General features: G+C 34.2%; 1 pseudogene; it reads right to left on the bottom strand.

The window, feature by feature from the left end:
* Positions 1-5395: 5395 nt before the first annotated feature.
* On the bottom strand, positions 5396-9633 carry LOC107468077 (uncharacterized; annotated as a pseudogene).
* Between the last annotated feature and the right edge of the window lie 1100 nt (positions 9634-10733).

Below are 10733 nucleotides of genomic sequence, written 5' to 3'. Positions count from 1 at the left end.
GGAATAATATAATTTTTTTATTAAAAAATTTATTAAATAATAATAAAAATTAATTTTGTATGGGTTTTATTTATAATTTTTGAGATTTTAAATTCCCACAAACTATTAATAAGTTTACTTTTTAAAAAATTCTTTTACTAGTGATAGTTAAGTGAAAAAAATTCCTTCACTTGTGATAATTAAGTGGACAAAAACCATTGATAAAAAAAAGTAATTGCAATACGAAGAACAAATAGCATCGAATAAGAAATAAAGGAAGAGAACATTAATGTTGATGATATTGATATTAGTGATGATGACGATAGAAGAAATAAGGATGATGATAACGTATGATTATGGTAAATAGAGGTAGAAGTGATAATGACGAAGATGAAAAAAGTGGTGGTAATAATGGTTATAATTAGTCATATTGTTAAAAAAAATTTGTGAGAGATTTTAAACTTTCATAAAATATAAATAAAATTTTCACAAAAATAATTATTATTACTATTTAACGAATTTTTTAACAGAGATATCGTATTGTTTTAAAATAAGAGTCTCGCTAAGAAAACAATGACATTTGTATACAATGGGTTTTTTATCTAATCCAATTATATTAGATAATAATAAACACCTAGTTAACCTAATTATAATCCCTAAATAAAATTACCCCAATTCACCCCCTTTTGATTGCGTTACCCTACCACCAACCCCAATTCAACTCCTCCTCGCTGCTCACCAACTCCCACACCGCTGCCTAGCCGTCCAAATCGCAACCTGCAGCAGCTCCGGAAACACGTCCGGCTTCGAGACCCCCCACCCCCTCGTCGTGATCGAATGTGGCAGCAATTTGGTGGAACTTTGGGTCCTCCCTTCTGACCCGAGTTGCTGCCCCCAAGCGCCGCGCCTGTTCGCCCTCACCGGAAGCATCAACGGTGCACGGTTTGTAACTGCGTATCTGATCCTTGTCGCGTCAATTGACCTGTTCTAGAACCTTTTCGAACATCCATGGTGAGTACTTTTGTTTTTTGTTTTCATGATTATTCATTGAAGTTGCTACTTGTTTTACATAGTGTTTAAGATGCTTAGTTTTCTGAAACTACATGGTGAAAAGGCAAAAAATGGAATTTTATTATTTTGGAGCACGAGAAATTAGCTGTTGCTTGAAATTGTTGCAGTTGATTTAACAGCTTTGCCGCCTGACGTAAACCATTCACCAGGACCAACACGAACATCAGAACTATATCGTCGTCGAGCATCCACGTTAAGTGGGTTAGTTTCTTGCTTTCATGAAACAACACTGAACTTGCGTTTCTTAATGTAGAGAGTATATATTGCTTGTTTGCTTGATTTTACATGATGAAAATGTAATACATGAAATTTTAGTTTGTTCGACCATGAGAAATTAGTTGTTGTTTGTAATTGTTGCAATTGATATAACTTTTGAGCGAAAAATGTGAAATAAGTTTGTTAATCTAGTTCAAATAGTATTTTATTTTCCTGACCTAGGTGGTCCTTTGGATGCGATGTAAAATAAACCAGCTGAACACTGGCCTTTTTTGGAACAAGCCACTGCATGGATCACCATCACTGCTTCAAAAGCTAAGGATCTTTCCCTCCAGGTCTAGTGAGGATTTCAAGTCCATAAGAGCTCTTAGTTTTGCATTTCCATGAACCAGCTGCACAATGGAAAATGCAACCAAAACAAGCAATGAAAGAAGGAAACCAAGGGAATTCATAGCTGATTTTGGTGTAAAAATTTGTCAAACATATGCTAAAAGAGAAACATCCGTATGATGCAGTATCCTAAAGAATCTAACTTTATTATTTGGTTCCTACTGTAACATGATTTTGAAACTTGACACCTTGCTTGATATTTCTTTATTATATATGAAGTTGCTGTTACTATTACTAGTCTATGATTTTGTAATTAGTTGATAAATGCTACTATAGTGGAGAAAATGGGAACACTAGCTATACTAATGAGAAACATTTTTAAAGATGTTGCATAATTAATTGATATAACTTTTTTGAGTCGCTAACAGGCTAAAGTAAGTTGGTGCATATTTGCATTTTTCTAATCTCATTGGATTGGTACTTTAGTAGGGTATTGGATGTTCGGTGTTCATGAAAAATATTTTTTGCCCTTTTTTTTGGTTCGATACATTAGTAGATAATCAGATGGTTGAAACTATTCATATTCTAGCTAAAACAAAAATTCGTCTAATTATGTCTTTATTCAGGGATTTATCTTTAGTTTTCCAAAGTGGAACGACTTGAAATTGTTAAGCACTGAGTTCTTGAAATTTGAACTTGAGTCGAGTTTCCATAAAGAATTCTGAACAGATGTTGCAGCGAAAATGAACATCCATTTTTTTGTGAAAGTAACCATCTAGGTTCTTACTATAACGAACATTCAGTCTTTATCCAGAGATTTATGTTTACTTTTCCAAAGTCAGATAACTTGAATTTGTTAAGCATTGAGTTCTTGAATTTTGACATTGAGCCAAAATTTCATGAAGCATCCTGAATAGACGCTATAGTGACCACGGTCTGAACATCCAGCTATATGTAAAGATGAACATCCAACATTTGTGAGTAGCGATAATCGTGTAATCAATAAGTGGGATCATATAATCAGAATGAACATCCGTCTTGTCTAATAAATTAACCATTCGGATGGATACAATAACGGTGAACATCATTAATATTTAGAAACGAACATCCAAATTTTTTTTTTAAAATAAACCCATTCTTTCCATACCAGATAACTGTTTTCGTCTATAGTATCTAATACATGAATTACGTACTGAAAGTCATGTCCAACAGAAATTAATTATTGTCGAATGAACTTAACAAAGACATGAACCCATCAAATTGGCGGGGCTCATTGCGGCCAACATGAGCACCGACTTCTAGAGTCCAAACCTCGTAACCAAGATCCGTCTCTTCACTTCCAACCTCAATAACATCTGACAATTGCATGGCCTACAATTCTAAAAAAAATAATAAGATAAATCCTTAGTGTATATCATTTGCTTGAAACCTCACTAACCAGCACAAACAATGCAACCATAAAAAAGAAATTAAGTCAATCATTCTACCAAGCACAGAGACCAAAAAAGAAACCTCACTAACCAGCACAAACAATGTCACTATACATCACATACATGAACATGCAGTAGATACAACTACCAAGCACATAGTCCAGACATCGATTTCAGAGCCAATGGTAACTAGAGTTATTTTTTTTATTCATTTAGTGTTTATCATGTGTGATCACAAACTGAACATGCAGGAAGCATATTAAGTCGCCCATTCGTTGATAACTAACTCTTGGCTATTTAATTTTCATTATCAAATTAAATTTTAATGATGACAATAACATTTGCTATTTTTCATATTCAACAATCTCATGCTTATACATGCAATTTACATTAAGCCATATAAATTCATATACCAATAAAAATTAGTCCAAAAAAGACCTAGTTTCATCCAGCGTCACATTAATATGCCATGCTTAATTAACACATACAAATTTCTCATACATAAAAGTATACCATGGACATAAAACCTTCATAAATTTGGTTGAATCATGAATGTTTATGATGCATTTGGGTAAGCATTAAACATAAAAATAAATACGTCACTTGCATTGAGTATGAATATCTAATTCACATGAAAATAACCATTCATTATCAATGCATTCAACGAACGTTGCTCATTATATTAGATTTCTCACCCTCGACAACATCATGGTTTGCTAAGTGTTCATGTGTATGTGATGAATTCTCATTGCCGCTAGAAGATGGAACACGACATAGCGGTTCAACCATATTGGACTCCATTAAAGAACTTTCGCAGAGTAATAATATGAAGACAAACCTAATATGTAAAATGTTGAGGAAAACAAGTTGAAAATGTATAATATGCTCAAAAAAAAGTGAGGTTTTCCACAATTAAGGAGCCTATGTAACTAATAAAGGAATAAATGTAATTAACGCGCAAACAACTTAGACTAAAGCAATTTAGAGTGAATTGAGGCTGGAAACCTTAGTTATTGCAATTGTGTATTGAATTTGCAAGGGTTAATCAAAATTAGCACAAAGAAAATAATCAAGGCAATAATAAAAAAGCCCACTTATTCATGTCAAAGAGTATAAAATAATCACATAAACACAGCCCTTTTTTCAAAAAGCAATAATTTTGATGAAACCAATTTTAATTGCTCAAAAACTTCAAAAAACGAATGATGATGCATGTGATCATTTATGTTCAAAACCAACATGAATAAACCATTTCATTCAAATCACTCAATAAAATATGGTATGCACTTCTTAAAAATATACCAAACAATTGATAACATCTGAATTTTTAACCAAATTAGTGTTTTGATAAAAAAATCACAAACAAGTGCATAACAAAATTTAAGCTCAAACATCATTAGAAATCACATAAAACTGCACAATTGTAAATTATAATGTCTCATGAGAATAGAACTTAACTCAAATGCTGGCCATACATAAGAATTAAACATACAGATTTCATTTAGGCATTTCATCGAGCATATGGTGTGCATCATGTGTAAACAGAGCATTCAGTTCAATGAAAGCAGCAATCAACCCATAAAATTCAGCCAGCAAACACATTCAATCTAGCAACAGATATTAACTAGTCCTAAACCTAATCTATATGCAGAAACCAGAATTAAAAGCAATGAAATAAATAAAATAGAAAGAACCGGAGACAAGGAAAGGGATGGAACCTGCGTTGATAAAGGAGAAAAAGAAGAACGGGGACAGTGATAGTGTTGCAGTGGCACATAACTTAGCCGCTGCTGAGTTGCACCGGGGTGTTGCTCGCCGGAGCTGGCAGGCGCGAATAGGGGCATGGGGCAACGAACACGGGAGAAATGGGGAAAGAGGAAAGAAAGAGAAGAGAAAGAGGGTGGGTGATGGTGGTTGGTTGGCTGGGGGGTGATGGTTGGAGTGATCTGAGTTGAAAAAACGAAGAAGAGAGATAAGAGTTAGTTAGAGAAAAAGCGATGGAGAGAAAGGAGGTAATGGCGGATTGAGAGAGGGGTTTGTTGTTTTGATTCTATAATTGAGGGTAATCTTAATTTAATTCAAAATTTAAATTAGAAAGAATTTAAAATTAAATAACTATCTATAATTTAATTTTAATTACAATTAAATCCCATTGTACACATTGTACAATAAGACTATTGTCTCCTCATACTTTTCCTATGACAAATTTAAAGCTAAACTGAACGTTTCACTAGGGGAATAATGAGGATTAAGTTACTTGGAGCTGAGTTTGTGTATTACGTGCTGATATATTGAACAGTATAGTGATATGTATAGAATAGTTTCTTGTTATGCATAGAATCTGTTGCTTTTACTATAAATAGCTTGCCTTCTATTCAACTCTGTAACTTGCATTCCATATATAGTACAATTCGTAAATCACATACTTCATTCACCAATTCCCATATTAACAACCTTTTCTCTACCACCTTATGTAACTAAAATAAAACACACAAAAAAACGAGAAATTTTATTTGCACCACCTTAACACTAAAGCCGAGTGGCTTTGTAGCTACGCTGTGGCACTTTCCGAAACGTAGCCCATATAAGATCAATGTATAATGGAAACTGAGCCAGAGCAAAAAGTGTTACTGGCAAGCATGTCACTGCATATATTGGAAGTGCAACATCCCTTAGCTTGTTCCGAAGCACAAGAAAATGGCCAGCACAGAAAGATACCAGCATCGACGTAATTGACATGAATAACGCTGTCAAACCCAATATAAGCTTCCGAGGAAGATTATTCCCGAAATCATACTCTTGATATCGAGATGTTAGTATGGACAGGAACAGCACCACCGCGGTAACAGAGCATGCAAGAGCAACAAGTGATGCCATGGCGAACACCTTGAATGCCGCGGTGCTTTCCAACGTTGGCACCCCCGTGTCTTCTTGGACTCCACCAGGTACTGTGGTGGAGGTTGCAAAGGCCACCGTCGCGATCAGAGCAGCCACCACGGAGCAAGACTCCGAGGTTTGCTTCAGCCATTCCCCGCCGCTTTTGACGAGCTTCTGGTGAGATTCAACCAACACCTCTCTCGGGGTTTTGCAGTCTTTGTTGTATCGACCAAAGAAACGTGGTGGCATAGAATCTTTGACAAACTGTTTGTGTGCATCATATTAATTAGTCTTTTGTAATAATAATATCTAAATTAATTAAGATAAAGATTCACGTGTGGTTGTCTTAAGTGCAGTCGACTCCATGTGAAGTTGATAGTTGAGAAGCATTAGATAAAATTTTAGTCAAATCATTCAAATTATATAACGGCTCAGTTATCAACTTCATGTAAAGTTAAATGTACCTGAGTTTTCACTGAGATGGTGAAAACTTAGTGCAGTCGACTTCATGTGAAGTTGATAGTTGAGAAGCATTAGATAAAACTTTAGTCAAATCAGTCAAATCATCTAACGGCAGTTATCAATTTCACGTGAAGTCGACTGTATCTGAGTTTCCACCACTTGAAATTTAGTTAAATTTATCAAATCATTACTTATTCTTAAATATAATATTAACTTCATATGAAGATAACTGTGTATCTGAATGATGACTTCGTACTTACCATATACCACTTGAGTTCCCAGTACATTTGCAGGGCTGCTCCGGGAATGATCCAAGGCGTATAGTCACCAAGCTTGGCTGCCAAGTGCAGCGCACTGTTGCCTCCAGGATTCTCTCCACCATTTCTATTACCCCATTCCTTGCTGCTATTAATATTGGTGTCTCCATCTCCTTAGTAGCTATGCTGGTGGAACCATGCTGCTCATTTCTGGTTCTATCCAAAGCATCATTATTATAAACATTATATGGAGATGTCCCTTGATCTTGATCTTGAGGTCCACTACTACTGCCATTGCCATCATATTCATACAAGGACACTCGCTTCAGAAGTTCGTTCATTACTTGATTAGACCATGTGTGCTTCTCCTTCTTTCGCCCTATCCTCTTGAATATGTTTGTCCCTTTTATTAGTACAACATATATATCACATTATCACTAAAAAACACACTAATCCCTTAATTATGTCAACCATGAATTAATCTATGAGGAGTGCTAGGAGACAGCAACTTTTGTGATTTGTAACCATCAAATAGCTATCAATAATGATTTTAATAGTGTGAGATTGGTATGAGATTTCATCCAATGACTTACTTTTCTTTGCTGGTTATATGCTGGCCAGAATTTAATAAAGTTGCTGGCTTCCTAGACTTTTCCTTAATCCACAACGCCCTATATATATGTTTGACATACCTTTTCCAAAGATTACCAAGATGACCGTGTATATAAAAGCGAGGAAGCCAGCACAGCATTCGTAATTTTCTGGAAATAGGGGGTGCGACCAAGCTTCAGATTCGGACCCTAGACAATTATTTATATCATGCTAATTAGATTCTTATCTGTGTTGAGTATATTCGAATACATTTTAAAATAATAATATTTAGACATCACCTAAGGAGTTTGTGTCAGCATTAGTTTTCTCTTGTGCTTCACCATCCCCTCCTTGTCCTAATTGAGTTTCCAGATATACTACTTTCAAATACAAAAATTGAAGCAACATTTTTAGTTAAAAGTATACATGTGAGTATGTGTATCACTAATTAATAGTTCATCCCTCACCTGATGAAGAGTCTGTCTCAATTTCATTGACAGTAGATTTCTCTTGTGCTTTAGAGTCCCGTCCTAGAGTAGTTTAATTTTCAAATATTGTAACAAAATAAAATTTGTTGTATCTAATCATAATATATGGTAATTGTTCTGCATGCACTAAAATGCAGACATATATATGGTCTTACCTAAGAGGTTTGTCTGAGAAGCAATTCTTTCTTGTGCTTCAAGGTCCCTTCGTTGAGTTTTATTATGATTTTTTCTTGAACATTTTCCAATCAGAAAGGTTACCACGGGGAATTTGGTGGTAGCTGGTGGATACATAACTATAGAATCAAATCATTCCTTTTGCAGTACATAGACTCAAATTAAATCACATCAGTTGCAATTAATAATAGTAAGTAATATAATTCTTCAATGACTTGATTTATATGTACCGATGAATAAACTACAATAACAGTAAAGTATAAATTATATCAAAATCAAACTTATATAATCTTCCAAAGGAGATCGAGAGAGAACAGAAGAGGATATGATTGATTATTTTGCATACCAACCCAGGCTGCATTTTTCATCAGGGTCATAAAGTCCACGCATGCTTGATAATTCTTTGGATATCTAGTTTTGCTGTTGTCTCTCATTTCAGTTTGTGGCCGGTAATTAGTTTCAGCTTTCAGTTGCTTTACACGTATACCTTCCAAAAATATATAACACAGTTATAATAATGAAATTGAGGATAAAAGGTATGAGTATTATACTATAATATAGTGTGAAATAATTATAATATCAGCTATATATGTAGATGAAAACTCAGGTGAAGTAGAATTCATGTGAAGTTGATATTTGAGAGTCGTTAAATAAAAATTTAGTCAAATCAGTCAAATCATCTAACAGCTCTTTCGTATCAATTTCACGTAAAATCGACTGCACCTAAGTTTCCAGCATGTATGTATGCATGCATATGTGTGAATATAATTAATAAGAGTTACCGTGATAAATAAATGTTTCTATTCGGCCAAGACGACTGCCACTTTTAAAAGCAGAAGGCTTGGTTGCAAGGAAATGGAGAGGAGTGGCTCCCCTTTCATTCACCCAATTCACAAGATCTCCATATAACTGAATTATTTGGAATGCTAATTCTGTAAAAACAGCTCAATTAGACACACATAGATCAAGAAAGAAAATTAAACCAATCCATGTCTCTATCATCATTACCAAAAGGAAAAGTCTAGGAGACCAGTAATTTTGTTAAATTCTGGCCATCATGTAACCAGCAAAAAAAAGTGAGCCATTGGATGAAAATTTCACACCAATTTCACACCATTAAAATTATCATTGATGGCTATTTAATGACTATAAATCACAAAAGTTGCTGCCCCTTAGTATTGCTCTTACCAAAATTATCGGCAGCAATTGTAGAATGAAGAATGGTGTCACCATCATTTCTTCTGCAGTTAGAGTAGTTAACGGGAGTCCCTGGTTCCTTGTGGAACATATAATGAAGGATCATGAAAGCTTCTTTTCTTCCATGGAAAGCAGCAAGGAAGAGAGGCGTCTCGCCATCAACGTTTCGAAAACTCACCAGCTCGGGATCAGCATCAGCAATCACCCGAACCATGTTGTTAGTCCCCATGGAAGCTGCAAAGTGCAATGCCGTGTTCTTCCTCTTATTCTGGATTCTCAGAGCCTCTTTCTTACTCTTCTCTTTCACAATCAGATCCACAAGCTCTGAAACCACCTCCTCTTGGCCGTCGATGACTGCCAGGTGTAACGCGCTTTCGCCTCCCCTCGTTATCTTTGCCGTGTGAGCTCTCTTCTCCTTCTCATAGATCTCAACAACTTCCTTCCATCTACCTTCCATGCAGATTTGGAAGAGCTGCTTCGTATTCTCTTGTTTCTTTATCGTCTCATTACACGTCACACTCTCAATATGATCAGTATTATCATCATCATTTCCCATAGCTACTTCTCACTCACTCAATAATCTATGTATCATCAGCATTCAGCAGCACTTTTTATAGTGATTAGTGAAACTGATCAAAGCTTATGAATGTGTATTTATGTATTTGAATAATATATTTCTATTTTATTTATTACTTGGATATGAAGTTATCTTTATCCGATTCTACCATATAAAGTGGAGATGTTCATGTTTGTTCCCATTGTTGGATCTCCAATCTGCAGCTCTTTATTTCGATTAAGTCTCTTCAATTCCTTTTTTTCTTTATCTGACAGCGTTCGTTCGGTTGGAAGCAAAAAAGTGCAGGCAGCAACTTTGAAAGATCCAAAACTGAATTGAAAATAGAAACAATGCTGATTTTACTGCCTTTGAGTATGAAAGATTCCAACATATTTGGATTTTATATTAATTGGAACTGTTTTTTTGCCCAAAAGAAAATTCTTTCAGAGTAATCCTGTTGATTATAATATATTTAAAAAAAAAAGAAAAAATTCTAAACACATACAGGTACAGTAAAAGTCTGGAATGTTTTATTTGTTGCTAATGGATTGGTTGCTTTTGGTGAGTATCTGTGCTGAGTTTCCTCTCCAAGTAAAGTCACAAATTGCATCTTTTCAACGTGTTTCACGACGACGATTATAGAATACAATTAAAGGACTTTGTTATCATTTAGTTTAACCTTCAAACGTCAAATGTTATGTTTCTTCATTTGCTGACACACATTTACATTTAAGAGTATGGCATAGGTTAATTCTTAATATATCTTCTATCATGAAAATAATTTAAAAATTACTAATATTTTTTAATTTTACAATATATATTTAGTTAATGTATTTTAAAAAAAGAATAAAAAAATTAAGCGATCTTAATAACTATATTTAAAAGACAACAAAATTTTAATTGTTTTTATTAGATATATTAATTTAAAAAAAGTCTAGGGCTCAACAATTTTATTGAAATTTTGCCAGCACATAACTGACAAAAATAAAGTGAGTAATTACACACTTTTAAATAAAATTTTACATTATTAAAATTATTAATAATAATTAATTAATAATTATAAATTACAAAATTTATTCATCCTCTAACATTTTTCATTAATTTT

The sequence above is a fragment of the Arachis duranensis genome, chromosome 10 (assembly GCF_000817695.3).
Source record: "Arachis duranensis cultivar V14167 chromosome 10, aradu.V14167.gnm2.J7QH, whole genome shotgun sequence".
Lineage (NCBI taxonomy): Eukaryota > Viridiplantae > Streptophyta > Magnoliopsida > Fabales > Fabaceae > Arachis > Arachis duranensis.
This window is presented reverse-complemented; position numbering and strand designations above follow the sequence as displayed.